This window comes from Primulina tabacum, chromosome 10 (genome assembly GCF_025594145.1).
Source record: "Primulina tabacum isolate GXHZ01 chromosome 10, ASM2559414v2, whole genome shotgun sequence".
Classification (NCBI taxonomy): domain Eukaryota; kingdom Viridiplantae; phylum Streptophyta; class Magnoliopsida; order Lamiales; family Gesneriaceae; genus Primulina; species Primulina tabacum.
Window position 1 is genome coordinate 28663335 of NC_134559.1, and position 27976 is coordinate 28691310.

General features: G+C 41.3%; 20 non-coding genes and 4 pseudogenes across 20 annotated transcripts; all 24 read left to right on the forward strand.

The window, feature by feature from the left end:
- The first annotated feature begins 8007 nt into the window (after nucleotides 1-8007).
- On the forward strand, nucleotides 8008-8126 carry LOC142508809 (5S ribosomal RNA). The gene has a single exon (XR_012807012.1). It is a non-coding gene; the product is annotated as a 5S ribosomal RNA (ribosomal RNA).
- A 682-nt stretch (nucleotides 8127-8808) lies between these two features.
- On the forward strand, nucleotides 8809-8927 carry LOC142508494 (5S ribosomal RNA). Its single transcript, XR_012806705.1, has one exon. It is a non-coding gene; the product is annotated as a 5S ribosomal RNA (ribosomal RNA).
- A 683-nt stretch (nucleotides 8928-9610) lies between these two features.
- LOC142517146 (5S ribosomal RNA) lies at nucleotides 9611-9729 on the forward strand. The gene has a single exon (XR_012812906.1). It is a non-coding gene; the product is annotated as a 5S ribosomal RNA (ribosomal RNA).
- A 1439-nt stretch (nucleotides 9730-11168) lies between these two features.
- Nucleotides 11169-11287, forward strand: LOC142512435 (5S ribosomal RNA; annotated as a pseudogene).
- A 682-nt stretch (nucleotides 11288-11969) lies between these two features.
- LOC142507885 (5S ribosomal RNA) lies at nucleotides 11970-12088 on the forward strand. The gene has a single exon (XR_012806125.1). It is a non-coding gene; the product is annotated as a 5S ribosomal RNA (ribosomal RNA).
- Nucleotides 12089-12769: 681 nt separating this feature from the next.
- On the forward strand, nucleotides 12770-12888 carry LOC142517014 (5S ribosomal RNA). The gene has a single exon (XR_012812777.1). It is a non-coding gene; the product is annotated as a 5S ribosomal RNA (ribosomal RNA).
- Nucleotides 12889-13572: 684 nt separating this feature from the next.
- On the forward strand, nucleotides 13573-13691 carry LOC142509538 (5S ribosomal RNA). Its single transcript, XR_012807706.1, has one exon. It is a non-coding gene; the product is annotated as a 5S ribosomal RNA (ribosomal RNA).
- Nucleotides 13692-14374: 683 nt separating this feature from the next.
- Nucleotides 14375-14493, forward strand: LOC142516924 (5S ribosomal RNA). The gene has a single exon (XR_012812692.1). It is a non-coding gene; the product is annotated as a 5S ribosomal RNA (ribosomal RNA).
- Nucleotides 14494-15176: 683 nt separating this feature from the next.
- On the forward strand, nucleotides 15177-15295 carry LOC142509351 (5S ribosomal RNA). The gene has a single exon (XR_012807529.1). It is a non-coding gene; the product is annotated as a 5S ribosomal RNA (ribosomal RNA).
- A 680-nt stretch (nucleotides 15296-15975) lies between these two features.
- Nucleotides 15976-16094, forward strand: LOC142511138 (5S ribosomal RNA; annotated as a pseudogene).
- Nucleotides 16095-16738: 644 nt separating this feature from the next.
- LOC142514601 (5S ribosomal RNA) lies at nucleotides 16739-16857 on the forward strand. The gene has a single exon (XR_012810489.1). It is a non-coding gene; the product is annotated as a 5S ribosomal RNA (ribosomal RNA).
- A 927-nt stretch (nucleotides 16858-17784) lies between these two features.
- On the forward strand, nucleotides 17785-17903 carry LOC142508571 (5S ribosomal RNA). The gene has a single exon (XR_012806778.1). It is a non-coding gene; the product is annotated as a 5S ribosomal RNA (ribosomal RNA).
- A 682-nt stretch (nucleotides 17904-18585) lies between these two features.
- Nucleotides 18586-18704, forward strand: LOC142509352 (5S ribosomal RNA). Its single transcript, XR_012807530.1, has one exon. It is a non-coding gene; the product is annotated as a 5S ribosomal RNA (ribosomal RNA).
- A 608-nt stretch (nucleotides 18705-19312) lies between these two features.
- LOC142509363 (5S ribosomal RNA) lies at nucleotides 19313-19431 on the forward strand. Its single transcript, XR_012807540.1, has one exon. It is a non-coding gene; the product is annotated as a 5S ribosomal RNA (ribosomal RNA).
- Nucleotides 19432-20114: 683 nt separating this feature from the next.
- Nucleotides 20115-20233, forward strand: LOC142517200 (5S ribosomal RNA). The gene has a single exon (XR_012812959.1). It is a non-coding gene; the product is annotated as a 5S ribosomal RNA (ribosomal RNA).
- A 688-nt stretch (nucleotides 20234-20921) lies between these two features.
- LOC142506723 (5S ribosomal RNA) lies at nucleotides 20922-21040 on the forward strand. The gene has a single exon (XR_012805005.1). It is a non-coding gene; the product is annotated as a 5S ribosomal RNA (ribosomal RNA).
- A 684-nt stretch (nucleotides 21041-21724) lies between these two features.
- LOC142516654 (5S ribosomal RNA) lies at nucleotides 21725-21843 on the forward strand. Its single transcript, XR_012812438.1, has one exon. It is a non-coding gene; the product is annotated as a 5S ribosomal RNA (ribosomal RNA).
- A 685-nt stretch (nucleotides 21844-22528) lies between these two features.
- LOC142507249 (5S ribosomal RNA) lies at nucleotides 22529-22647 on the forward strand. Its single transcript, XR_012805510.1, has one exon. It is a non-coding gene; the product is annotated as a 5S ribosomal RNA (ribosomal RNA).
- Nucleotides 22648-23245: 598 nt separating this feature from the next.
- LOC142509129 (5S ribosomal RNA) lies at nucleotides 23246-23364 on the forward strand. Its single transcript, XR_012807316.1, has one exon. It is a non-coding gene; the product is annotated as a 5S ribosomal RNA (ribosomal RNA).
- A 742-nt stretch (nucleotides 23365-24106) lies between these two features.
- Nucleotides 24107-24225, forward strand: LOC142507245 (5S ribosomal RNA). Its single transcript, XR_012805506.1, has one exon. It is a non-coding gene; the product is annotated as a 5S ribosomal RNA (ribosomal RNA).
- Nucleotides 24226-25344: 1119 nt separating this feature from the next.
- LOC142508160 (5S ribosomal RNA) lies at nucleotides 25345-25463 on the forward strand. The gene has a single exon (XR_012806388.1). It is a non-coding gene; the product is annotated as a 5S ribosomal RNA (ribosomal RNA).
- A 682-nt stretch (nucleotides 25464-26145) lies between these two features.
- On the forward strand, nucleotides 26146-26266 carry LOC142512288 (5S ribosomal RNA; annotated as a pseudogene).
- Nucleotides 26267-26838: 572 nt separating this feature from the next.
- LOC142512157 (5S ribosomal RNA) lies at nucleotides 26839-26962 on the forward strand (annotated as a pseudogene).
- A 658-nt stretch (nucleotides 26963-27620) lies between these two features.
- On the forward strand, nucleotides 27621-27739 carry LOC142513882 (5S ribosomal RNA). Its single transcript, XR_012809805.1, has one exon. It is a non-coding gene; the product is annotated as a 5S ribosomal RNA (ribosomal RNA).
- The last annotated feature ends 237 nt before the right edge of the window (nucleotides 27740-27976 follow it).

Consider the following 27976-nt stretch of genomic DNA (forward strand, 5'->3'; position numbering starts at 1 on the left):
AGCGCAAAGCCCCAAAACGATGTAGGCAATTCAGTGAATCCCATCTTGGATCAAACCATGTCCAACAAGGTTCGCTTACGACGTTCAGAAACACCATTCAATTGTGGTGTTGCTGGTGGAGTCCACTGTGAGAGAATCCCATTCTCTTTTAGATAACCCAAAAATTCAGCATTTAAGTATTCTCCACCTCGATCAGATTGAAGTGCCTTAATACTTCTTTCCAGCTGATTTTCTACTTCAGATCTGAACTCTTTGAACTTTTCAAATGCTTCAGATTTGTGTTTCATCAAATAAACGTACCCATACCTCGAATGGTCATTAGTAAAGGTAATGAAGTAGGATTGCCCATATTTTGTGCTAACACTTAGCGGGCCACAAACGTCTGTGTGGATCAAATCCAGTAGACCATGTGCACGTTCCACGTTTCCATCGAATGGAGTCTTAGTCGTTTTTTTCTTTTAGACAGAACTCACAAGTAAGTAGAGAATTTATGTTTGACAAGTCAAACATGCCTTCTCCCACTAGTTTGTGCATCCTTCTTTGGGAAATGTGACATAGTCTAGCATGCCATATTTGTGTGGGATTTGGATCATCTAATTTTCTTTTGTTTGTTGTGAAATCATGTTTACTTGGACATTCATTTATCATTTCCAGAACATTTCTGGCACATATAATTTCTTATGTCCGGACTTCTTGCAGTGAAATAAATATGTTCTGACTTATCGGGCTTTGTGGGACCTTTAAGTGTTCTTCGGAGTTTGCCTCTTATTGGGTTTGTTTTTCCTTGTGAGGGGCGGAACATTTCTTTCCCTTACCTTGTGGGTTATTTTTCGTCCGACGAAAGGCCCATTATAAAAATAACAATTTTTTCTTATTTTATGGTGATCTCATAAGTCATAAGCATATTGACTAGCTCTTCAAGGCTATCAAAATATCTTATTAAACTTGAAGTTCACCATAACCCCGTCAAATGAGGAATAGAAAGATAACAAATTGATGTTATCAACTAACTCGTTAGGAATCACATATTCCAGGCCCACCACATTTTCAATAAGCCCAGTCATACGTACACCATGCTCATGGGCCAAAGCCCCATCTTGCATACGTGTGGTCATGAGCTCCTTGAAAATAATGTGTATCATTGTAGGAGTTTCATGCACCATGCAACTCTTGCATGTGTATTCGAATGTCAGCAGCATCCAACATTTCCTCAAACTGTCCCTACAGTTCATTTGACATAGAAGCGAGCTTGTTACACTTTAGCTTGCATACTATGGTCTTACCATCTTGCATGCTTTTTCAGTTCAACAGGACTGACATTAGTGTGTATGTCATTTTCTCCAAATTCAGAACAATTTCCCAACCAGTCTTGAAAATTAGATTCGGTTAGCTTGTTAATAACAAAATTAGATTATGTGACGAAATCGAAAAATATACTGATATGGAAACAGAATAATAGTTGCTGATTATTTTAAAATAATTTTAAGATATAAAATATGGATTTTATTTTATAAATCCCCCTCCCACTATTTTGACATTTCCACCACCCTCTGATTAAAAAGGGAAATCGCATTTTCTTAGTGGGCACGTAGAGTCCAATTAGCCAATTATAATCCCGAATAATATCAGCCAATTATAATTTCTAAAAGGTAGAGTCCAATTGCATCCCTATGCAACCTCCGCGTGTTTTGCCTCACGTTTAATAAGGACCCAATAATATGACGCCGTTTATTTTCACGTGTCAAACCAACCCATCAATATTGAATTGTAGTGGACGGTCGCCATGAGTTCCCCCAATAATATGAGCCGAAGTCATGGGAGTTCCACTCAATTCACATCATATGTCCGGTGGAAGTCACAGCTTTCCGGCGTACAGGCCTCCCCAATAATATGAGCCAGACACTGTCCGCGGGTAGCGATCAACATGCAACCACGGTTGATGGAAGGCAAGGAAAAATTAAACTCTTTTAATTTTTATTTTTTCGTTTTGATATAAATTTTGAATCTTATTCAAAATGAGGGATTTTAATTTCAAAAATTGTCTCATCATTTTAATTTAAAAATCGCGTGCCACGAGTTTGTATGTTTGCCGGATTCATTCAACTATATTTACTTAATAATATACATACATGCATACTACTATATATCGCATATATCATAATATGACATTCAACAATAAATAATGATGATCGATCGCCAACACTATTAGATCCATGTGAGCCATACATGGATCCAGGTCCAAACCTAGGTGAATGCAGGGATGCAAATGCAACTATTACAAGAGCTTCCAATATTTTACATGTCTTCATCTCGTTCATCGGGCCCACCATCTTCCAGTCTTGATCTCCCACTATTTCTAATAATTACATTTAAATAGCCATGGCACATAAGGGATACATCTCATGGGGTGGGAACGGGCCATAAACCAGGCCCACTTTAATAATATCAAATATTAACAAAATGAATAAAAACAGTAAAATATCCTAACATACACCTAACACATTGGTCAAGGCTCTCGATCATCTTTCATGCATTTAATATCAAATATTAACATCAATTTAGTTAAACAATTTAATTAATTGATTAATCATATATCTAATAATTTTATCACTAACCACCACAATTATTAAAGAATTAATAAATTAAATAAACAAATTTATTTAATTTCCAATTAAATCAATAATAATTAATTTCTTGTAAAAACTCATTTTTACCATAAATAATTAAAATCATATTCTAATTATTTATTTTACAAGAAAATTATTAATTTTCAAAAATTAAATTTTCAAAAATAAAAATTGAACCAATTTTCAAAAATTTCAATTTTACCCAAAAATTTGAAAAATCAGAAAATTGCACCCTAGGCCCAAACAATTCAAGCCCATTATCCAGAACGGTTCCTGAGACACTCCCGGGCAGCCGCCCGTGCTGCCCGCCCCGCTGCCCGAACGTTGTGCGGACGTTCCGCACGCCGCGCGCTGTGCGGACACTCCGCACAGCGTGCGCACAATCTGCGCGCGTTGGCTGCGCGTCTCCGCGCGCACGCTGCGCGCACCCGTGCGCGACCCTACGCGCACGGGCTGCCCGGAACAGTTCCGGGCAGAAACGAAAATAAATTTTTTTTTTTGTTTTCTGGAAAAATAAAATTTTTATGGTGCATCAATTTTCTGAAAAATTTTCTTGTGTGGTTAGAAATAAATTATTCAATATCAAACCATACGATTTAGAAAAACCTGGCTCTGATACCACTGTTGGATCTCGGTTTTCTTCACGCCCAAACGCAGCGGAAGTTTTAAAATTTTAGTTTATTTTGACAATCAAAATAAGTTTTTCTTTGGGCGCTCGTATGATTTTATCATAAACATTCATAGGGTGTTAAAAGTTATACCTTTTGTGAATAAATCACTGGACTCCAACTAATCCGGTATAAACGGCTTAGCTCTTGTTGATTCCCTACGAACTTTCTTCGATCTCCTAATCTGGTCCACGACTGGAATATTTGTTCCTCTTCTAAATTGCACTAGAAATTTAGAAGAACTTTTGCGTAGAGATTGAAAACGAGAGACAGCTCAAACCTTTTTTTTTTTCAAAAATGGCCAAAAATATTATTGGAGGAATTTTTGATATTGCCATTCACGTGAATCACCAATTGGGAGACTTGGAGGCTAGGTCAATTTTTCCTCTTTTTTTTCCCCTAAAAACAATAGCCTTGACCTAAATTCCATAATTAACATTAATGGGCTTGATTAATTAATTGGGCTAGTCCAACTAGTTTAATCAATTAATCAAAGTCCATTAATAACTTTAATTATTTAATATGTTGGACTTGTACTCCTACAAGCCCATTAAACATATTCCCATTATATTTAATTTAATATTTAATAAACTCAACTTTTAAGTTTAATAAATTAAATTAATTATAAATTCAACATTTGAATTTAATATTTAAATTATAAATTCAACTCCTTGAATTTATCACCTCCAAAATTTAATATTTAATAAACCCAACTTTTGAGTTTAATAAATTAAATTATCAAATTTTATAAATTCAACTCCTTGAATTTATTCTCTCCAAATTTCATAAATTCAACTTCTTGAATTTACTATATCATAAATTCAACTCCTTGAATTTACTATATTATAATATAAATTCAACTCTTTGAATTTATTCTCTCAATATTTTATATAAATTCAACTCCTTGAATTTATTATCTCATAATATAAATTCAACTCCTTGAATTTATTCTCTCAACGGGAACAAACGATCCAGTGCTTGTGTGACCCTCAATGGTTCAGGGATACAGCTAGCTATGGGTTCACAACTCCTTGTGATTCAGGACATAATCCTTTATTCGGGCTTACCCTTAATTTGCCCCATTCTATGTATCAACAATTGATCATGAGAATGTCAGAACTCATTTCTGATTGCACCCATCGGATCATGGTAAGAGCGTCTAGTAGCATCGCCCCATGACCCCCTAGGTATCACTGATAGTGCCTGCAAGAACCAGTAGATTATGATTAACGTACAGTACGATCCCTTCATCTCATATATCCCAATCGAATCTGCAACCATTAGTTCATCGAGGGTTGCATAATAATTCGATAACTATGTGACAACTATAATAGTGGCATCGCGTGTACTATTGGAGAACTCCTTCTCCAACGTACATCTCATACTCTGGCCAGAGATTCCATGCACTATTATTACATCAGATCACATAGGATATCCACACCCGTAGCACTGGCTCCTATATGTGTCGCAACTGTACCCAACCTCGCCACCTGATGACTCTCCTGGAGCCGGTAAACGAGTCAAAGCACAGCCCTAGCATATAGAGCCTCAGTTTTGTCTCGGGTCGTAAGGACTAATGGTGTACAATCATAACCACGGACTTATCCTCTCGATGAATGATAACCACTTGGAAAGTCCGAGAGAGGGTTGTTCGGTATAATCATCATATGACTACCCATCTGCATGTTTGGACATCTCTATGCCCTTACCAAGAAACGCAGTACACAACATCACAGATGCTAGTATCGAGCTCAAGCGGCCTTTATCCCTGTTTTAGGCGGCTGAATCGACTAGGAACGAATTTAGAATATGCAGTGTTTACAAATGAGTTTCAACATCGAATTACGATTCATTTGATTAAAGCATAATCAAGAACTTTATCTACGCTGTTTGCATGGGTATATAGATAAAGTATAACAAGACCATAAAAAGTTAAATTAAAATAAAGATTGTTTATTACATTTGAGTCAATAAATTCCCTAGCCAACCGTTGGCTTGCAGGGCATCTACTCTAACAGTCTGGTGGTGCAAGGGCGACTCTAGACCTTGAACAGACTCTGGTGGGTCTGAATCATGGTCTGGAAATGCACGAACGCTGCTGGTCTTGTCCTAGAAGCCGCAAGGGAAGAGTTGGACGAGTTGGGTTCGATTGGTGTTGTGGGGAGTGTAGCGATAGGGTGATCTACGCCTGATGCATGAGGCTGATGGCGTGGGTGCAGTAGGTTCAAGGGAGCCCTATGGTTGTCTAGGAAAGGCTGAGCCGTGCCTGGTTCCATCGGTGTTGGGCTAGGACGCGAGAATAGGGAGGTAGTGTAGTAAGGTAGGCGAAAGGGGAAGAGGCTGATTTCCAGCAGCTTGTAAGGCCTGATCGAATGGTTTAAGCAATGGGTCTGGATGTTTATAAGGCCTTTTATGTGTTTGTTAGGTGTGGTAAAAAGTTGGGAAAAATACGGTTAAGTTTCGAGTCGATTCGGGTTAAAACCGGGACACCGGTCCAAGTTTTAAAACAATTCTGTTAAGTTATAAAATGGGCTCGAGTTTACGTCTAGGGATGCTTTTAAATATTTTTGGGATATTTTAAGGAATTTGGTAAGCTTCGGATCAAAATAATGAGTTTTGGATTTATCCGGGATTTAATCGCAACACGAAACGTTAATTACAAAATTAATTGAAACGCTAGATTTAATCTTAATTAAATTATGAAAAATTATATTTAAACTCAAATAATTATAAGAAGTCTAATTTTTTAATTTGGGAATTTTATGCTAAGGTTTGGCTTAATTCGTGATTAAAGCGCGTTAATATGTTATGTTTAAAGATTAATTTAAAATTCATCGATTTAAGCCAAATAAAAATATGGGAAAAATTTTGTAGGCTTAAATAATTATTTGGGACATGTTAGAGTCAATGGAATTAAGATAATGTCAAAAACGTGAAATTTTACGTCTAGGGGCAAAATGGTAATTTTTGGGTTTGCGGGGGCAAAATAGTCATTTTGCACCCGGGGTTAGATGTTGGTCCTGGCAGCGCCATGAGCACAAATTTTCTATATTTTAAATTTTTATGCATCATGATCACGATTTTTAAGATTATATGAAAATATACGTTGCATGCTTGGTTTAAAGGAAAAATTACGTATATGCATGTTTTTATTAAGTGGTGAATATGATGATGTTTTTGAATGATGGGAGTTGGTTGTGACTGACGATTTATATGTATACGATGATATGATTGGAGATATCGTGAGGGAAAAGGCCCCAGAGGGAGTCCGACGATCGTATTTCCATTGACATGATATGAGATATGATGAGCTGAGGCCAAGGCTCAGTGGACGGGTAATGCTGTCACTGATGTCCCCGCCGCCGGGTACCACGGTTTTATAGATGGATCAATCGATAGAGCTGATACGAAAGTCACAACTAATGAACTGAATTCAATTAAAAAGAAAATGTTTAAGTTTATGATGACATGAGATGACATGATTTAATATGATATGATTTGATACGACATGTTTATATTCATGTTTTAAAGTTAATGAAAGGTATGTTAGCATTATGATTTTACAATACACGTTTATGTTATGCTTTTAAGTTCATGAAAGGTATGTTGAGTATGATATTTTTCACTGCTGTATGCTATGTATATGTACTTGTTATTCCTGGTATATGTGTGTTGATTCTTTAGACTCACAAGGCGTGTGTGATGCAGGTGAGCTAAATGTTGAGGAGACTATAGGTGCCGAACTCTGAGTAGGCAGACCTGGTGCGATGACACGACCCGAGGACCACATGTTTTTTGCATTACGATTTATGAGATTGAGAGGAAATGAATATTTTCACACGTTGATGATTTTAAGATTTTTATTAGTTTATATTTTTGAATTATTATAGATGAGTTTGGTTAATTTTTTACTGTCAAATTATTACGATTATTTTAAATATTATTTCGAAAATGCGAGCTTTTATTTAAAAAAAAATGTCCAGTAGAATTTTAAAAATGAGTGAGACGTTACAGTGCATGTTGCACCCCTTTTCGTGTTTTTCTATTTTTGATTACTTGTTGACAGACTATTTTCGGCTCAAATCATCTGAATATCGATCGGGACCAGATAAGACATGTGAAAACAACGTAGCTCGGACACTGCCGGATTTGGACAAAATTGAAACCTAATTTGATTGTAAACGGGCAAACGAACGAGACTCATTCCACCGCAATGAGCTGGCGAGATTTTAGCCAAATTCCTTCTCTAAGACCCTCTAATTTGCGATTTTCCGCTTTTGTTAAGCTTCCGTTTCCTCGAGAAATCCGCTTAGGAAGTCCGAAATTCGATTCCGGTTCCATTTTATCGTATCCCAGGCATAATAATAGCTTTACATTCGCTATTTGCTTCTTCTTATTTTTTTTCTATTTTCTGGGAACATTTAGCGATTTTTGTTGTCTTGAGCAGGTTTCGTGCGGAAGGGTATGACGCATATTACTTCGGAGACGGTTAACTCGTTAAAAACAATTATTTCAACTGTTGTACCCATAATTTACGTAAACGGTCGTCACACGAGGACTTCCCAGGGAGGTCACCGATCCTAGCTCTGCCATCGCGCCAGAACGCTTAACTTCATGGTTCTGATTGGGCGAGAGCAGTGCCGCGTGTTGTCTATCGCCGCCTGCTCGACACGTACTCGAGGGATATAAGAATAAAAATCCCACTCAATGTCGGGTGCGATCATACCAGCACTAATGCACCGGATCCCATCAGAACTCCGAAGTTAAGCGTGCTTTGCCGAGAGCAGCACTAGGATGGGTGATCCCCTGGGAAGTCCTCGTGTTGTACCCTTTTCGTGTTTTTCTATTTTTGATTACTTGTTGACAGACGATTTTCGGCTCAAATAATCTGAATCTCGATCAGGATTAGATAAGACATGTGAAATCAACGTAGCTCAAGCACTGCCGGATTTGGAAAAAATTGTAGCCTAATTTGATTGTAAACGGGCAAACGAACGAGACTCATTACTCCACAATAAGCTGGCGAGATTTTAGCCGAATTCCTTCTCTAAGACCCTCTAATTTGCGAATTTCCGCTTCTGTTAAGCTTTCGTTTCCTCTAGAAATCCGCTTAGGAAGTTCGAAATTCGATTTCAGTTCCATTTTATCGTATATCACGCATAATAATAGCTTTACATTCGCTATTTTCTTCTTCTTATTTTTTTTTCTCTTTTCTGGGAACATTTAGCAATTTTTTTTGTCGTGAGCCGGTATTGTGCGGAATGGTATGACGCAAATTACTCCGGAGACGGTTAACTCATTAAAAAAAATTATTTCGATTGTTTTAGCCCTAATTTACGTAAACGGTCGCGACACGAGGGCTGCCAGGGAGGTCACCCATCCTCGCTCTGGAATCACGCCAGAACGCTTAACTTCATGGTTCTGATTGGGCGAGAGCAGAGCCGCGTGTTGTCCATCGACGCCCGCTCCACACGTACTCGAGGGATATAAGAATAAACATCCCACTCAATGTTGGGTGTGATCATACCTGCACTTATGCACCGGATCCTATCAAAACTTCAAAGTTAAGCGTGCTTGGGCGAGAGCAGTACTAGGATGGGTGACCCCCTTGGAAGTCCTCGTGTTGCACCCCTTTTCGTGTTTTTTTCTATTTTTGATTACTTGTTGACAGACGATTTTCAGCTCAAATCATTTGAATCTCGATCGGGATCAGATAAGACATGTGAAATCAACGTAGCTCGGGCACTGCCGGATTTGGACAAAATTGTAAGCTAATTTGATTGTAAACGGGCAAACGAACGAGACTCACTACTCCGCAAAGAGCTGGCGAGATTTTAGCCGAATTATTTCTCTAAGACACTCTAATTTCCGATTTTCCGTTTCTGTTAAGCTTCTGTTTCCTCAAGAAATCCGTTTAGGAAGTCCGAAATTCGATTTCGGTTCCATTTTATCGTATCTCAGGCATAATAATAGCTTTACATTCGCTATTTTCTTCTTATTTTCTTTTCTGTTTTCTGGGAACATTTAGCGATTTTTGTTGTCGTGAGCCGATTCTGTGCGGAAGGGTATGACGCAGATTAGTCCGGAGACGGTTAACTCATTAAAAATAATTATTTCGACTGTTTTAGCTATAATTTAGGTAAACGGTCGCGACACAAGGACTTCCAAGGGAGGTCACCCATCCTAGCTCTGTCATCGTGCCAGATCGATTAACTTCATGGTTCTGATTGGGCGAGAGCAGTGCCGCGTGTTGTCCACCGCCGCCCGCTCCACACGTACTCGAGGGATATAAGAATAAACATCCCACTCAATGTCGGGTGCGATCATACCAGCCCTAATGCACCGGATCCCATCAGAACTCCGAAGTGAAGTATGCTTGGGCGAGAGCAGTACTTGGATGGGTGACCCCCTTGGAAGTCCTCGTGTTGCACCCATTTTCGTGTTTTTCTATTTTTTATTACTTGTTGACAAACTATTTTCGGCTCAAATCATCTGAATCTTGATCGTGACCAGATAAGACATGTGAAAACAACGTAGCTCGGACACTGCCGGATTCTGACAAAATTGCAGGCAAATTTGATTGTAAACGGGCAAACGAACAAGACTCATTACTCCGCAATGAGCTGGCGAGATTTTAGCCGAATTCTTTCTCTAAGACACTTTAATTTGCGATTTTTCGCTTCTGTTAAGCTTCCGTTTCCTCAAGAAATCCACTTAGGAAGTTCTAAATTCGATTCCGGTTCCATTTTATCGTATCCCAGGCATAATAATAGCTTTACATTCGCTATTTTCTTTTTCTTATTTTTTTTTCTATTTTCTGGGAACATTTAGCGATTTTTGTTGTCGTGAGCCGGTTCTGTGCGGAAGGGTATGACGCATATTACTCCGGAGACGGTTAACTCATTAAAATAAATTATTTTGATTGTTTTATCCATACTTTACGTAAACAGTCACGGCACGAAGACTTCGAAGGGAGGTCACCCATCATAGCTCTGCCATCGCGCCAGAACGCTTAACTTCATGGTTCTGATTGGGCGAGAGCAGTGCCGCGTGTTGTCCATCGCCGCCCGCTCCACACGTACTCGAGGGATATAAGAATAAACATCCCACTCAATGTCGGGTGCGATCATACCTGCACTTATGCAGTACTAGGATGGGTGACCCCCTTGGAAGTCCAAGTGTTGCACCCTTTTTCCTGTTTTTCTATTTTTGATTACTTGTTGACAGACGATTTTCGGCTCAAATCATCTGAATCTCGATCGTGACCAGATAAGACATGTGAAATCAACGTAGCTCGGGCACTGCCGGATTTGGACAAAATTGTAGGCTAATTTGATTATAAACGGGCAAACGAACGAGACTCACTACTCCGCAATGAGTTTGCGAAATTTTAGCCAAATTATTTTCTCTAAGACCCCTAATTTGCGATTTTCCGCTTCTGTTAAACTTCTGTTTCCTCGAGAAATCCTTTTAGGAAGTCCGAAATTCGATTCTGGTTCCATTTTAATGTATCCCAGGCATAATAATAGCTTTACATTCGCTATTTTTTCTTCTTATTTTCTTTTCTATTTTCTGGGAACATTTAGCGATTTTTGTTGTCGTGAGCAGGTTCTGTGCTGAAAGGTATGACGCAGATTACTCCGGAGATGGTTAACTCATTAAAAACAATTATTTCGATTGTTTTATCCATAATTTACTTAAAGGGTCGCGATACGAGGACTTCCTAGGGAGGTCACCCATCCTAGCTCTGCCATCGCGCCAGAACGCTTAACTTCATGGTTTTGATTGGGCGAGAGCAGTGCCGCGTGTTGTCCATCGCCGCCCGCTCCACACGTACTCGAGGGATATAAGAATAAACATCCCACTCAATGTAAGGTTCGATCATACAAGCATTAATGCACCGGATCCCATCAGAACTCCTAATTTAAGCGGGCTTGGATGAGAGCAGTACTAGGATGGGTGACCCCCTGGGAAGTCCTTGTGTTGCACCCATTTCGTGTTTTTCTATTTTTGATTACTTGTTGAAAGACGATTTTCGACTCAAATCATCTGAATCTTGATCGGGACCAGATAAGACATGTGAAATCAACGTAGCTCGGACACTGCCGGATTTGGAAAAAATTGTAGCCTAATTTGATTGTAAACGGTCAAACGAAAGAGACTCATTCCTCCGCAATGAGCTGGCAAGATTTTAGCCGAATTCTTTCTCTAAGACCCTCTAATTTGCGATTTTCCGCTTCTGTTAAGCTATCGTTTCCTCAAGAAATCCGCTTAGGAAGTTCTAAATTCGATTCCGGTTCCATTTTATCATATCCCAGGCATAATAATAGCTTTACATTCGCTATTTTCTTTTTCTTATTTTTTTTTCTAATTTCTGGGAACATTTAGCGATTTTTGTTGTCGTGAGCCGGTTCTGTGCGGAAGGGTATGACGCATATTACTCCGGAGACAGTTAACTCATTAAAACAATTATTTTGATTGTTTTATCCATAATTTACGTAAACGGTCGCGACACGAGAACCTCCAAGGGAGGTCACCCATCCTAGCTCTGCCATCGCGCCAGAACGCTTAACTTCATGGTTCTGATTGGGCGAGAGCAGTGCCGCGTGTTGTCAATCGCCGCCCGCGCCACACGTACTCGAGGGATATAAGAATAAACATCCCACTCAATGTCGGGTGCGATCATACCAGCACTAATACACCAAATCACATCAGAACTCCGAAGTTAAGCGTGCTTGGGCGAGAGCAGTACTAGGATGGGTGACCCCCTTGGAAGTCCTCGTGTTGAACCCCTTTTCGTGTTTTTCTGTTTTTGATTACTTGTTGACAAACTATTTTCTGCTCAAATCATCTGAATCACGATCGGGACCAGATAAGACATGTGAAAACAACGTAGCTCGGACACTGTCGAATTTGGACAAAATTGCAGGCTTATTTGATTGTAAACGGGCAAACGAACGAGACTCATTGCTCCGCAATGAGCTGGCGAGTTTTTAGCCGAATTCTTTCTCTAAGACACTCTAGTTTGCGATTTTTCGCTTCTGTTAAGCTTCTGTTTCCTCGAGAAATCCGTTTAGGAAGTCCGAAATTCGATTCCGGTTCCATTTTATCGTATCTCATGCATAATAATAGCTTTACATTCGCTATTTTCTTCTTCTTATTTTTTTCTATTTTCTGTCAACATTTAGCGATTTTTGTTGTCGTGAGCCGGTTCGGTGCAGAAGGGTATGACGCAGATGACTCCGGAGACGTTTAACTCATTAAAAACAATTATTTCGACTGTTTTAGCTATAATTATGTAAACGGTCGCGACACAAGGACTTCCAAGGGAGGTCACCCATCCTAGCTTTGTCATCGCGCCAGAACACTTAAATTCATGGTTCTGATTGGGCGAGAGCAGTGCCGCGTGTTGTCCATCGCCGCCCGCTCCACACGTACACGAGGGATATAAGAATAAACATCCCACTCAATGTCAGGTGCGATCATACCAGCACTAATGCACCGGATCCAGTCAAAACTCCGAAGTTAAGCGTGCTTGGGCGAGAGCAGTACTAGGATGAGTGACCCCCTGGGAATTTCTCGTGTTGCACCTCTTTTCGTGTTTTTCTACTTTCGATTACTTTTTGACAGATGATTTTCTGCTCAAATCATCTGAATCTCTATCGGGACCAGATAAGACATGTGAAATCAACGTAGCTCAGGCACTGCCGGATTTTGACAAAATTGTAGGTTAATTTGATTGTAAACGGGCAAACGAACGAGACTCACTCCTCCGCAATGAGCAAGCGAAATTTTAGCCGAATTCCTTCTCTAACACCCTCTAATTTGCGATTTTCCGCTTCTGTTTAGCTTCCGTTTCCTCGAGAAATCCGCTTAGGAAGTCAGAAATTCGATTCCGGTTCCATTTCATCGTATCCCAGGCATAATAATAGCTTTACATTCGCTATTTTCTTCTTCTTATTTTCTTTTCTTTTTTCTGGGAACATTTAGAGATTTTTGTTGTCTTGAGCAGGTTTCATGCAAAAGGGTATGACGCATATTACTCCGGAGACGGTTAACTCGTTAAAAACAAATATTTCAACTGTTTAATCCATAATTTACGTAAACGGTCGCGACACGAGGAATTCCCAGGGAGGTCACCCATCCTAGCTCTGCCATCGCGCCAGAACGCTTAACTTCATGGTTCTGATTGGGCGAGAGCAGTGCCGCGTGTTGTCCATCGCCGCCGGTGCCACACGTACTCGAGGGATATAAGAATAAACATCCCAGTCAATGTCGGGAGCGATCATACCAGCACTAATGCACTGTATCCCATCAGAACTCGGAAGTTAAGCATGCTTGGGCGAGAGCAGTACTAGGATGGGTGACCCCCTGAGAAGTCCTCGTGTTACACCCCTTTTCGTGTTTTTCTATTTTTGATTACTTCTTGACAGACGATTTTCGGCTAAAATCATCTGAATCTTGATCGGGACCAGATAAGAAATGTGAAATCAACGTAGCTCGGACACTGCCGGATTTGGACAAAATTGTAGCCTAATTTGATTGTAAACGGTTAAACGAACGAGACTCATTACTCCGCAATGAGCTGGCGAGATTTTAGCCGAATTCCTTCTCTAAGACCCTCTAATTTGCGATTTAACGCTTCTGTTAAGCTTCCGTTTCTTCCAGAAATCCGCTTAGAAAGTTCTAAATTCGATTTCGATTCCATTTTATCGTATCCCAGCATAATAATAGCTTTACTTTCGCTATTTTCATTTTCTTATTTTTTTATCTATTTTTTGGGAACATTTAATGATTTTTTTTGTCGTGAGCCGGTTCTGTGCGGAAGGGTATGACACATATTACTCTGGAGACGGTTAACTCATTAAAAACAATTATTTTGACTGTTTTATCCATAATTTATGTAAACGGTCGCGACACGAGGACTTCCCAGGGAGGTCACCCATCCTAGCTCTGCCATCGCGCCAGAACGCTTAACTTCATGGTTCTGATTGGTTGTGAGCAGTGCCGCGTGTTGTCCATCGCCGCCCGCTCCATACGTACTCGAGGGATATAAGAATAAACATCCCACTCAATGTCGGGTGCGATCATACCAGCACTAATGCACCGGATCCCATAAGAACTCCGAAGTTAAGCGTGCTTGGGCGAGAGCATTACTAGTATGGGTGACCCCCTTGGAAGTCCAAGTGTTGCACCCCTTTTCGTGTTTTTCTATTTTTGATTACTTGTTGACAGACGATTTTCGGCTCAAATCATCTGAATCTCGATCGGGACTAGATAAGACATGTGAAATAAACGTAGCTCGGACACTGCCGGATTTGGACAAAATTGTAGCCTAATTTGATTGTAAACGGTTAAACGAATGAGACTCATTACTCCGCAATGAGCTGGCGAGATTTTAGCCGAATTCCTTCTCTAAGACCCTCTAATTTGCGATTTAACGCTTCTGTTAAGCTTCCGTTTCTTCCAGAAATCCGCTTAGAAAGTTCTAAATTCGATTTCGATTCCATTTTATCGTATCCCAGCATAATAATAGCTTTACATTCGCTATTTTCATTTTCTTATTTTTTTATCTATTTTTTGGGAACATTTAATGATTTTTTTTGTCGTGAGCCGGTTCTGTGCGGAAGGGTATGACACATATTACTCTGGAGACGGTTAACTCATTAAAAACAATTATTTTGACTGTTTTATCCATAATTTATGTAAACGGTCGCGACACGAGGACTTCCCAGGGAGGTAACCCATCCTAGCTCTGCCATCGCGCCAGAACGCTTAACTTCATGGTTCTGATTGGTTGTGAGCAGTGCCGCGTGTTGTCCATCGCCGCCCGCTCCACACGTACTCGAGGGATATAAGAATATACATCCCACTCAATGACGTGTGCGATCAAACCTGCACTAATGCACCGGATCCCATCAGAACTTCGAAGTTAAGCGTGTTTGGGCGAGAGCAGTACTAGTATGGGTGACTTCCTGGGAAGTCCTCGTGTTGCGCCGATTTTCGTTTTTTTTATTTTTGATTACTTGTTGACAGACGATTTTCGGCTCAAATCATCTGAATCTCGATCGGGACCTGATAAGACATGTGAAATCAACGTAGCTCGGGCACTGCCGGATTTGGAAAAAATTGTAGGCTAATTTGATTGTAAACGGGCAAACGAACGAGACTCAGTACTCCGCAATGAGCTAAAGAGATTTTAGCCGAATTATTTCTCTAAGACCCTCTAATTTGCGATTTTCCGCTTCTGTTAAGCTTCTGTTTCCTCGAGAAATCCGTTTAGGAAGTCCGAAATTCGATTCCGTTTCCATTTTATCGTATCTCAGGCATAATAATAGCTTTACATTCGCAATTTTCTTCTTATTTTCTTTTCTATTTTCCGGGAACATTTAGCGATTTTTGTTGTCGTGAGTCGGTTCTGTGCGGAAGGGTATGACGTAGATTACTCCAGAGACGGTTAACTCATTAAAAACAATTATTTCGACTGTTTAAGCTATAATTTATGTAAACTGTCGCGACACAAGGACTTCCAAGGGAGGTCACCCATCCTAGCTGTGTCATTGCGCCAGAACGCTTAACTTCATGGTTCTGATTGGGCGAGAGCAGTGCCGCGTGATGTCCATCGTCGCCCGCTCCACACGTACTCGAGGGATATAAGAATAAACATCCCACTCAATGTCGGGTGCGATCATACCAGCACTAATGCACCAAATCCCATCAGAACTCCGAAGTTAAACGTGCTTGGGCAAGAGCAGTACTAGATTGGGTGACCCCCTTGGAAGTCCTCGTGTTGAACCACTTTTCGTGTTTTTCTATTTTTGATTACTTGTTGACAGACTATTTTTGGCTCAAATCATCTGAATCTCGATCAGGAGCAGATAAGACATGTGAAAACAACGTAGCTCTGACACTGCCGGATTTGGACAAAATTGTAGGCTAATTTGATTGTAAACGGGCAAACGGACGAAAATCATTACTACGCAATGAACTGACAAGATTTTAGCCGAATTCCTTCTCTAAGACCCTCTAATTTGCGATTTACCGCTTTTGTTAAGCTTTCGTTTCCTCGAGAAATCCGCTTAGGAAGTTCGAAATTCGATTCCGGTTCCATTTTACCGCTTCTTCTTATTTTTTTTCTATTTTCTGTGAACATTTAGCGATTTTTGTTGTCGTGAGCCGGTTCGGTGCAGAAGGGTATGACGCAGATGACTCCAAAGACGGTTAACTCATTAAAAACAATTATTTCGACTGTTTTAGCTATAATTATGTAAACGGTCGCGACACAAGGACTTCCAAGGGAGGTCACCCATCCTAGCTCTGTCATCGCGTCAGAACGCTTAAATTCATGGTTCTGATTGGGCGAGAGCAGTGCCGCGTGTTGACCATCGCCGCCCGCTCCACACGTTCTCGAGTGATATAAGAATAAACATCCCACTCAATGTCAGGTGCAATCATACTAGCATTAATGCACCGGATCCCATCAGAACTCCGAAGTTAAGCGTGTTTGGGCGAGACCAGTACTAGGATGGGCGACCCCCTGGGAAGTTCTCGTGTTGCACCTTTTTTCGTGTTTTTCTACTTTCGATTACTTTTTGACAGACGATTTTCGGCTCAAATCATATGAATCTCGATCGGGACCAGATAAGACATGTGAAATCAACGTAGCTCGGGCATTGCCGGAGTTGGACAAAATTATAGGCTAATTTGATTGCAAACGGCCAAACGAACGGGACTCATTACTCCGCAATGAGATTGCAAGATTTTAGCCGAATTCTTTTTCCTAAGACCCTCTAATTTGTTGCACCCTTTTTCATGTTTTTCTATTTTTGATTACTTGTTGACACACGATTTTCGGCTCAAATCATCTGAATCTCGATCGTGACCAGATAAAAAATGTGAAATCAACGTAGCTCGGACACTGCCGGATTTGGACAAAATTGAAGCCTAATTTGATTGTAAACGGTTAAACGAACGAGACTCATTTCTCTGCAATGAGCTGGCAAGATTTTAGCCGAATTCCTTCTCTAAGACCCTCTAATTTGCGATTTTCCGCTTCTGTTAAGCTTCCGTTTCTCGAGAAATCCTCTTAGGAAGTTCCAAATTCGATTACGGTTCCATTTTATCGTATCCCAGGAATAATAACAGCTTTACATTCGCTATTTTCTTCTTCTTATTTTTTTTCTATTTTCTTGCAACATTTAGCGATTTTTGTTGTCGTGAGCCGGTTCTGCGTGGAAGGGTATGACGCAGATTACTCCGGAGACGGTTAACTAATTAAAAACAATTATTTCGACTGTTTTAGCCATAATTTACGTAAACGGTCGCGACACAAGGACTTTCAGGGGAGGTCACCCATCCTAGCTCTGCCATCGCGCTAGAACGCTTAACTTCATGGTTCAGATTGGGCTAGAGCAGTGCCGCGTTTTGTCCATCGCCGCCCGCTCCACACGTACTCGAGGGATATAAGAATAAACATCCCACTCAATGTCGGGTGCGATCATACAAGCAATAATGCACCGGATCCCATCAGAACTCCGAAGTTAAGCGTGCTTGGGCGAGAGCAGTACTAGGATGGGTGAACCCCTAGAAAGTCCTCGTGTTGCACCCCTTTTCGTGTTTTTCTATTTTTGATTACTTGTTGACATACGATTTTTGGTTCAAATCATCTGAATCTCGATCGGGACCAGATAAAACATGTGAAATCAACGTAGCTCGGGCACTGCCGGATTTGGACAAAATTGTAGCCTAATTTTTTGTAAACGGGCAAACGAACGAGACTCATTACTCCGCAATGAACTGACGAGATTTTAGCCGAATTCCTTCTCGAAGACCTTCTAATTTGCGATTTTCCGCTTCTGTTAAGCTTCCGTTTCATCGAGAAATCCTCTTAGGAAGTCCGAAATTCGATTTCGGTTCCATTTTATCGTATCCCAGGCATTATAGTAGCTTTACAATCGCTATTTTCTTCTTCTTATTTTTTTTCTATTTTCTGGGAACATTTAGCGATTTTTGTTGTAGTGAGACGGTTCTGTGCGGAAGGGTATGACGCAGATTACTCCGGAGACGGTTAACTCATTAAAAACAATTATTTCGACAGTTTAAGCCACAATTTACGTAAACGGTCGCGACACGAGGTCTTCCCAGGGAGGTCACCCATCCTACCTCTGCCATCGCGCCAGAACGCTTAACTTCATGGTTATGATTGGGCGAGAGCAGTGCCGCGTGTTGTCCATCGCCGCCCGCTCCACACGTACTCGAGGGATATAAGAATATACATCCCACTCAATGACGTGTGCGATCAAACCTGCACTAATGCACCGGATCCCATCAGAACTTCGAAGTTAAGCGTGTTTGGGCGAGAGCAGTACTAGTATGGGTGACTTCCTGGGAAGTCCTCGTGTTGCGCCGATTTTTGTTTTTTTTATTTTTGATTACTTGTTGACAGACGATTTTCGGCTCAAATCATCTGAATCTCGATCGGGACCTGATAAGACATGTGAAATCAACGTAGCTCGGGCACTGCCGGATTTGGAAAAAATTTTAGCCTAATTTGATTGTAAACGGGCAAACGAACGAGACTCATTACTCCGCAAATAGCTGACGAGATTTTAGCCGAATTCCATCTCTAAGACCCTCAAATTTGCGATTTCGCTTATGTAAAGCTTCCGTTTCCACGAGAAATCCGCTTAGGAAGTTCGAAATTCGATTCCGGTTCCATTTTATCATATCCCAGACATATTAATAGCCTATACATTCGCTATTTTCTTCTTCTTATTTTTTTTCTATTTTCTGAGAACATTTAGCGATTTTTGTTGTCGTGAGCCGGTTCTGTGCAGAAGGGTATGTTGCAGATTACTTCGTAGACGGTTAACTCATTAAAAACAATTATTTCGACTTTCGCGCCAGAACACTTAATTTCATGGTTCTGATTTGGCGAAACCAGTGCTGCGTGTTGTCCATCGCCACCCGCACCACACTTACTCCAGGGATATAAGAATAAACATCCCACTTAATGTCGGATGCGATCATACCATCACTAATGCACCGGATCCCATCAGAACTCTGAAGTTAAGCGTGCTTGGACGAGAGCAGTACTAGGATTGGTGACCCCCTGGGAAATCCTCGTGTTGCTCCCATTTTCGTGTTTTTCTATTTTTGTTTACTTGTTGACAGACGATTTTCAGCTCAAATCATCTGAATCTCGATCGGTACGAGAAAAGACATGTGAAATCAACGTAGCTCGGGCACTGCCGGATTTGGACAAAATTGTAGGCTAATTTGATTGTTAACGGGAAAACGAACGAGACTCATTACTCCGCAATGAGCAGGCGAGATTTTAGCAGAATTCATTCTCTAAGACCCTCTAATTTGCGATTTTCCGCTTCTGTTATGCTTCCGTTTCCACGAGAAATCCACTTAGGAAGTTCTAAATTCGATTCATGTTCCATTTTATCGTATCTCATGCATAATAATAGCTTTACATTCGCTATTTTCTTCTTCTTATTTTTTTTTCTATTTTATGGAAACATTTAGCAATTTTTGTTGTCATGAGCTGGTTCTGTGCGGAAGGGTATGACGCAGATTACTTCGTAGACGGTTAACTCCTTAAAACAATTATTTCGACTGCTTTAGCCATAATTTCCGTAAACGGTCGCGACACGAGGACTTCTCAGGGAGGTCACCCATCCTAGCCCGCTCCATCGCGCCAGAACGCTTAACTTCGTGGTTTTGATTTTGCAAGAGCAGTGCCCGTGTTGACCATCGTCGACTTCTCCACACGTACTCGAGGGATATAAGAATAAACATCCCCTTCAATGTCGGGTGCAATCATACCAGCACTAATGCTCCGGATCCCATCAGAACTCCGAAGTTAAGCGTGCTTGGGCGAGAGCACTACTAGCATGTGTGACCCCATGGGAACTCCTCGTGTTGCACCCCTTTTCGTGTTTTTCTATTTTTGATTGATTACTTGTTGACAGACGATTTTCGGCTCAAATCATCTGAATCACGATCGGGACGAGATAAGACATGTGAAATCAACGTAGCTTGGGCACTGCCGGATTTGGAGAAAAATGTAGCCTAATTTGATTGTAAACGGGCAAACGAACGAGACTCATTACTCCGCAACGAGGTGGCGAGATTTTAGCCGAATTCCTTCTCTAAGACCCTCTAATTTGCTATTTTCCGCTTCTGTTAAGCTTTCGTTTCCTCGAGAAATCCGCTTAGAAAGTCCAAAATTCGATTTTTGTTCCATTTTATCGTATCCCAGGCATAATAATAGCTTTACATTCGCTATTTTCTTCTTTTTATTTTTTTTTTCTATTTTCTGGGAACACTTAGCGTTTTTGGTGTCGTGTGCCGGTTCTATGCGGAAGGGTATGATGCAGATTACTCCGGAGACGGTTAAGTCATTAAAAACAGTTATTTCGACAGTTTTAACCATAATTTACGTAAATAGTTGCGACACGAGGACTTCCCAGAGAGGTCACCCATCCTAGCTCTGCCATCGCGCCAAAACGCTTAACTTCATGGTTCTGATTGGGCGAGAGCAGCGCCACGTGTTGTCCATCGCCGCCCGCTCCAAACATACTCGAGGGATATAAGAATAAACATCCAACTCAATGTCGGGTGCGATCATACCAACACTAATGCACCTGATCCCATCAGAACTCCGAAGTAAAGATTGCTTGGGCGAGAGCAGTACTAGGATGGGTGACCCCCAGGGAAGTCCTCGTGTTGCACCCCTTTTCGTGTTTTTCTATTTTTGAATACTTGTTGACAGACAATTTTCGGCTCAAATCATCTGAATCTCGATCGGGACCAGATAAGACATGTGAAATCAACGTAGCTCGGGCACTGCCGGATTTGGACAAAATTGTAGGTTAATTTTATTGTAAACGGGCAAACGAACGAGACTCATTGCTCTGCAATGAGCTGGCGAGATTTTAGCCGAATTCCTTCTCTAAGACCCTCTAATTTGCAATTTTCCGTTTTTTTTAAGCTTCCGTTTCCTCGAAAAATCTTTTTAGTAAGTCCGAAATTCGATTCCGGTTCCATTTTACCGTATCTCGGGCATAATAATATCTTTACATTCGCTATTTTCTTCTTCTTATTTTTTTTTCTATTTTCTGGTAATATTTAGCGATTTTTGTTGTCGTGAGCCTGTTCTGTGCGGAAGGGTATGACGCAGATTACTCCGGAGACGGTTAACTCATTAAAAACAATTATTTCGACTGTTTTAGCCATAATTTACGTAAACAATCGCGACACGAGGACTGCCAGGGGAGGTCACCCATCCTAGCTCTGCCATTGCTCCAGAACGCTTAACTTCATGGTTCTGATTGGGCGAGAGCAGTGCCGCGTGTTGTCCATCGCCGCCCGCTCCACACGTACTCGAGGGATATAAGAATAAACATCCCACTCAATGTCGGGTGCTATCATACTAGCACTAATGCACCGGATCCCATCAGAACTCCGAAGTCAAGCGTGCTTGGGCGAGAGCAGTACTAGGATGGGTGACACCATGGGAAGTCCTCGTGTTGCACCCCTTTTCATGTTTTTCTATTTTTGATTACTTGTTGACAAACGATTTTCGGCTCAAAGCATCTGAATCTCGATCGGGACCAGATAAGACATGTGAATTCAACGTAGCTCGGGCACTGCCGGATTGGGGCAAAATTGTAGGCTAATTTGATTGTAAACGGGCAAACGAACGAGACTCATTACTCCGCAACGAGGTGGCGAGATTTTAGTTGAATTCCTTCTCTAAGACCCTCTAATTTGCAATTTTCCGCTTCTGTTAAGCTTCCGTTTCCTCAAGAAATTCGCTTAGAAAATTCGAAATTCGATTTCGGTTCAATTTTATCGTATCCCAGGCATAATAATAGCTTTACATTCGCTATTTTCTTCTTCTTATTTTTTTTCTATTTTTTGGGAACATTTAGCGATTTTTGTTGCCGTGAGCCGGTTCCGTGCGGAAAAGGGTATGACGCAGATTACTCCGGAGACGGTTAACTCATTAAAAACAATTATTTTGACTGTTTTAGCCATAATTTACGTAAACGGTCGCGACACGAGGACTTCCCAGGGAGGTCACCCATCCTAGCTCTGCCATCGCACCGAAACGCTTAACTTCATGGTTCTTATTGTGCGAGAGCTGTACCGCGTGTTGTCCATCGCCTCTCGCTCCACAAGTACTCGAGGGATATAAGAATAAACATCCCACTCAATGTCGGGTGCGATCATAACAGCACTAATGCACCGGATCCCATCAGAACTCCGAAGTTAAGCGTGCTTGGGCGAGAGCAGTACTAGGTTGGGTGACCCCCTTGGAAGTCCTCGTGTGTCACCCCTTTTCGTGTTTTTATATTTTTTATTACTTGTTGACAGACGATTTTCTGCTCAAATCATCTTAATCCCGATCGGGACCAGATAAGACATGTGAAATCAACGTAGCTCTGGCACTGCCGGATTTGGGCAAAATTGTAGGCTAATTTGATTGTAAACGGGCAAACGAACGAGACTCATTGCTCCGCAATGAGCTGGCGAGATTTTAGCCGAATTCCTTCTCTAAGACCCTCTAATTTGCAATTTTCCGCTTCTGTTAATAGCTTTACGTACTCTATTTTCTTCTTCTTTTTTTTTTCTATTTTCTGGTAACATTTATCGATTTTTGTTGTCGTGAGCCAGTTCTGTGCTGAAGGGTATGACGCAGATTACTCCGGAGATGGTTAATTCATTAAAAACAATTATTTCGACTGTTTTATCCATAATTTACATAAATGGTCGCGACACGAGGACTTCCCAGGGAGGTCACTCATCCTAGCTCTGCCATCGCACCAGACGCTTAACTTCATGGTTCTGATTGCGAGAGCAGTGCCGCGTGTTGTCCATCGCCTCCCGCTCCACAAGTACTCGAGAGATATAAAAATAAACATCCCAATCAATGTCAGGTGCGATCATACCAGCACTAATGCACCGGATCCCATCAGAACCTTGAAGTTAAGCGTGTTCGGGCGAGAGCAATACTAGGATGGGTGACCCCCTGGGAAGTCCTTGTGTTGCACCCCTTTCCGTGTTTTTCTATTTTTGATTACTTGTTGACAGTCGATTTTCTGCTCAAATCATCTGAATCTCGATCGAGACCAGATAAGACATGTGAAATAAACGTAGCTCGGTCACTGCCGGATTTGAACAAAATTGTAGCCTAATTTGATTGTAAACGGGCAAACAAACGAGTCTCATTACTCCGCATTGAGCTTGCGAGATTTTTGCGGAATTCATTCTCTAAGACCCTCTAATTTGCGATTTTACGCTTCTGTTAAGCTTCTGTTTACTCGAGAAATCCGCTTAGGTAGTTCGAAATTCGATTCATGTTGCATTTTATCGTATCTCAGATATAAAAATAGCTTTACATTCGCTATTTTTTTCTTCTTATTTTTTTTCCTATTTTCTTGTTCACATTTAGCGATTTTTGTTGTCCAGACCAGTTAAGACGTGTGAAATCAACGTAGCTCGGGCACTGCCGGATTTGTTGTCGTGAGCCGGTTCTGTGTCGAAGAGTATGACGCAGATTTCTCCGGAGACGATTAACTCATTAAAAACAAATTTTTCGATTGTTTTAGCCATAATTTACGTAAACGATCGCGACACGAGGACTTCCCAGGGAGGTCTCCCATCCTAGCTCTGCCATCGCGCCAGAACTCTTAACTTCATGGTTCTGATTGGGCAAGAGCAGTGCCGCGTGTTGTCCATCGCCGCCCGCTTCACACGTACTCGAGGGATATAAGAATAAACATCCTACTCAATGTCGGGTGCAATCATACCAGCACTAATGCACCAGATCCCTTCAGAACTTCGAAGTTAAGCGTGCTTGGGCGAGAGTAGTACTAGGATGGGTGACCCCCTGTGAACCCCTCGTGTTTCACCTTTTTTCGTGTTTTTCTATTTTTGATTACTTGTTGACCGACGATTTTTGGCTCAAATCATATGAATCTCGATCGGGACCATATAAGACTTGTGAAATCAACGTAGCTCGGGCACTGCCGGATTTGAACAAAATTGTAGGCTAATTTGATTGTAAACGGGCAAACGAACGAGACTCATTACTCCGCAATGAGCTGGCGAGATTTTAGCCGAATTTCTTCCCTAGGACCATCAAATTTGCGATTTTCCCCTTGTTTTAAGCTTCCGTTTCCTCGAGAAATCCGCTTAGGAAGTTCGAAATTCGATTCATGTTCCATTTTATCGTATCCCAAGCATAAAAATAGCTTTACATTTGCTATTTTCTTTTTCTTATTTTTTTCTATTTTTTGGGAACATTTAGCGATTTTTGTTGTCGTGAGCCGGTTATGTGCGGAAGGGTATGACGCAGATTATTCTTGAGAAGGTTAACTCATTAAAAATAATTATTTCGACTATTTTAGCCTTAGTTTACGTAAACGATCGCGACACGAGGACTTCCCAGGGAGATCACCCATCCCAGCTCTGCCATCACGCCAGAACGCTTAACTTCATGGTTCTGATTGGGCGAGATATAAGAATAAAAATCGCACTCAATGTAACTGCCGGATTTTGACAAAATTGTAGCCTAATTTGATTGTAAACGGGCAAACAAACGAGACTCATTACTCCGCATTGAGCTTGCGAGATTTTTGCCGAATTCATTCTCTAAGACCCTATAATTTGCGATTTTCCGCTTCTGTTAAGCTTCTGTTTACTCGAGAAATCCGCTTAGGTAGTTCGAAATTCGATTCATGTTGCATTTTATCGTATCTCAGATATAAAAATAGCTTTACATTCGCTATTTTTTTCTTCTTATTTTTTTTCCTATTTTCTTTTACACATTTAGCGATTTTTGTTGTCGTGAGCCGGTTCTGTTCGGAAGCGTATGACGCAGATTACTCCGGAGACGATTAACTCATTAAAAACAATTATTTCGAGCTTAACTTCATGGTTCTGATTGGGCGAGAGCAGTGCCGCGAGTTGTCCATCGCCGCCCGCTCCACACGTACTCGAGAGATATAAGAATAAAAATCCCACCCAATTTCGGGTGCGATCATACCAGAACTAATGCACCGGATCCCATCAGAACACTGAAGTTAAGCGTGCTTGGGCGAGAGCTGTACTAGGATGAGTGACCCCCTGGGAAGTCCTCGTGTTGCATCCCTTTTCGTATTTTTCTATTTTTAATTACTTGTTGACAGATGATTTTCGGCTCAAATCATCTGAATCTCGATCCAGACCAGATAAGACATGTGAAATCAACGTAGCTCGGGAACTACCGGATTTTGACAAAAGTGTAGCCTAATTTGATTGTAAATGGGCAAACGAACGAGACTCATTACTCCGCAATGAGCTGGCGAGATTTTAGCCAATTTCCTTCTCTAATACCCTTTAATTTGCGATTTTCCGCTTCTGTTAAGCTTCCGTTTCCTCGAGAAATCCGCTTAGGAAGTTCGAAATTCGATTCCTGTTCCATTTTATCGTATCTTAGGCATAATAATAGCTTTACATTCGCTATTTTTCTATTCTTATTTTTTTCTATTTTTTGGTAACATTTAGCAATTTTTGTTGTCGTGAGCCGGTTCTGTGTGGTAGGGTATGACGCAGATTACTCCGGAGACGGTTAACTCATTAAAAACAATTATTTCGACTGTTTTAGCCCTAATTTACGTAAACGGTCCCGACACGAGGACTTCCAAGGGAGGTCACCCATCTTAGCTCTGCCGTCGCGCCAGAACGTTTAACTTCATGGTTATGATTGGGCGAGAGCAGTGCCGCGTGTTGTCCATCGCCGTTCGCTCCACACGTACTCGAGGGATATAAGAATAAACATCCCACTCAATGTCAGGTGCGATCATACCAGCACTAATGCACCAGATCCCATCAGAACTCTGAAGTTAAGTGTGCTTGGGCGAGAGCAGTACTAGGATGGGTGACTCCCTGTGAAATCAGCGAAGCTTGGGCTATGCCGGATTTTGACAAAATTGTAGGCTAATTTGATTGTAAACGGGCGAACGAACGAGACTCATTGCTCTGCAATGAGCTGGCGAGATTTTAGCCGAATTTTTTCTCTAGGACCCTCTAATTTGCGATTTTCCGCTTCTTTTAAGCTTCTGTTTCCTCGAGAAATCAGCTTAGGAAGTTCGAAATTCGATTACTGTTCCATTTTATCGTATCCCAATCATAATAATATCTTTAAATTCTCTATTTTCTTCTTCTTATTTTTTTTTTATATTTTCGGGGAACATTTAGCGAATTTTGTTGTCGTGAGCCGGTTCTGTGCGGAAGGGTATGACGCATATTACTCCGGAGACGATTAACTCATTAAAAACAATTATTTCGACTGTTTTAGCGATAATTTACGTAAACGGTCGCGACACAAATTCTTCCCAGGGAGGTCACCCATCCTAGCTCTTCCGTCGCGCCAGAACGCTTAACTTCATGGTTCTAATTGGGCGAGAGCAGTGCCACGTGTTGTCCATCGCCGCCCGCTCCACACGTACTCGAGGGATATAAGAATAAACATCCCACTCAATGTCGGATGCGATCATACTAGCACTAATGCACTGGATCCCATCAGAACTCCGAAGTTAAGCGTGCTTGGGCGATAGCAGTACTAGGATTGGTGACCCGACCCCCTAGAAAGTCCTCGTGTTGCACCCCTTTTCGTGTTTTTTTATTTTTGATTACTTGTTGACAGACGATTTTCGGCTCAAATCATCAGAATCTCGGTCGGGACCAGATAAGACATGTGAAATCAACGTAGCTTGGGCACTGCCGGATTTTGACAAAATTGTAGCCTAATTTGATTGTAAACGGGCAAACGAAAGAGACTCATTCCTTCGCAATGAGCTGGCGAGATTTTAGCCGAATTCCTTCTCTAAGAACCTCTAATTTGCGATTTTCCGCTTCTGTTAAGCTTCCGTTTCCTCGAGAAATCCGCTTAGGAAGTTCGAAATTAAATTCCGGTTCCATTTTATCTTATCTCAGGCATAATAATAGCTTTACATTCGTTATTTTCTTATTCTTATTTTTTTCTATTTTCTGGGAATATTTAGCGATTTTTGTTGTCGTGAGCCGGTTTTGTGCGGAAGGGTATGACGCAGATTACTCCGGAGACGGTTAACTCATTAAAAACAATTATTTCGACTGTTTTAGCCATAATTTACATAAACAATCGCGACACGAGGACTGCCCACGAGGACGCCAGAACGCTTAACTTCATGGTTCTGATTGGGCGAGAGAAGTGCCGCGTGTTGTCCATCGCCGCCCGCTTCACATGTACTCGAGGTATATAAGAATACACATCGCACTCAATGTCGGGTGCGATCATACCAGCACTAATGCACCGGATCCCATCAGAACTCCGAAGTTAAGCGTGCTTGGGCGAGAGCAGTACTAGGATGGGTGATCCCCTGGGAAGTCCTCGTGTTGCCACCCCTTTTGGTGTTTTTCTATTTTTGATTACTTGTTGACAGACGATTTTAGGCTCAAATCATCTGAATCTCGATCGAGACCGGATAAGACATGTGAAATCAACGTAGCTCGGGCACTGCCGGATTTGGACAAAATTGTAGACTAATTTGATTGTAAACGGGCAAACGAACGAGCCTTATTACTCCGCAACGAGCTGGCAAGATTTTAGCAGAATTCATTCTCTAAGACCCTCTAATTTGC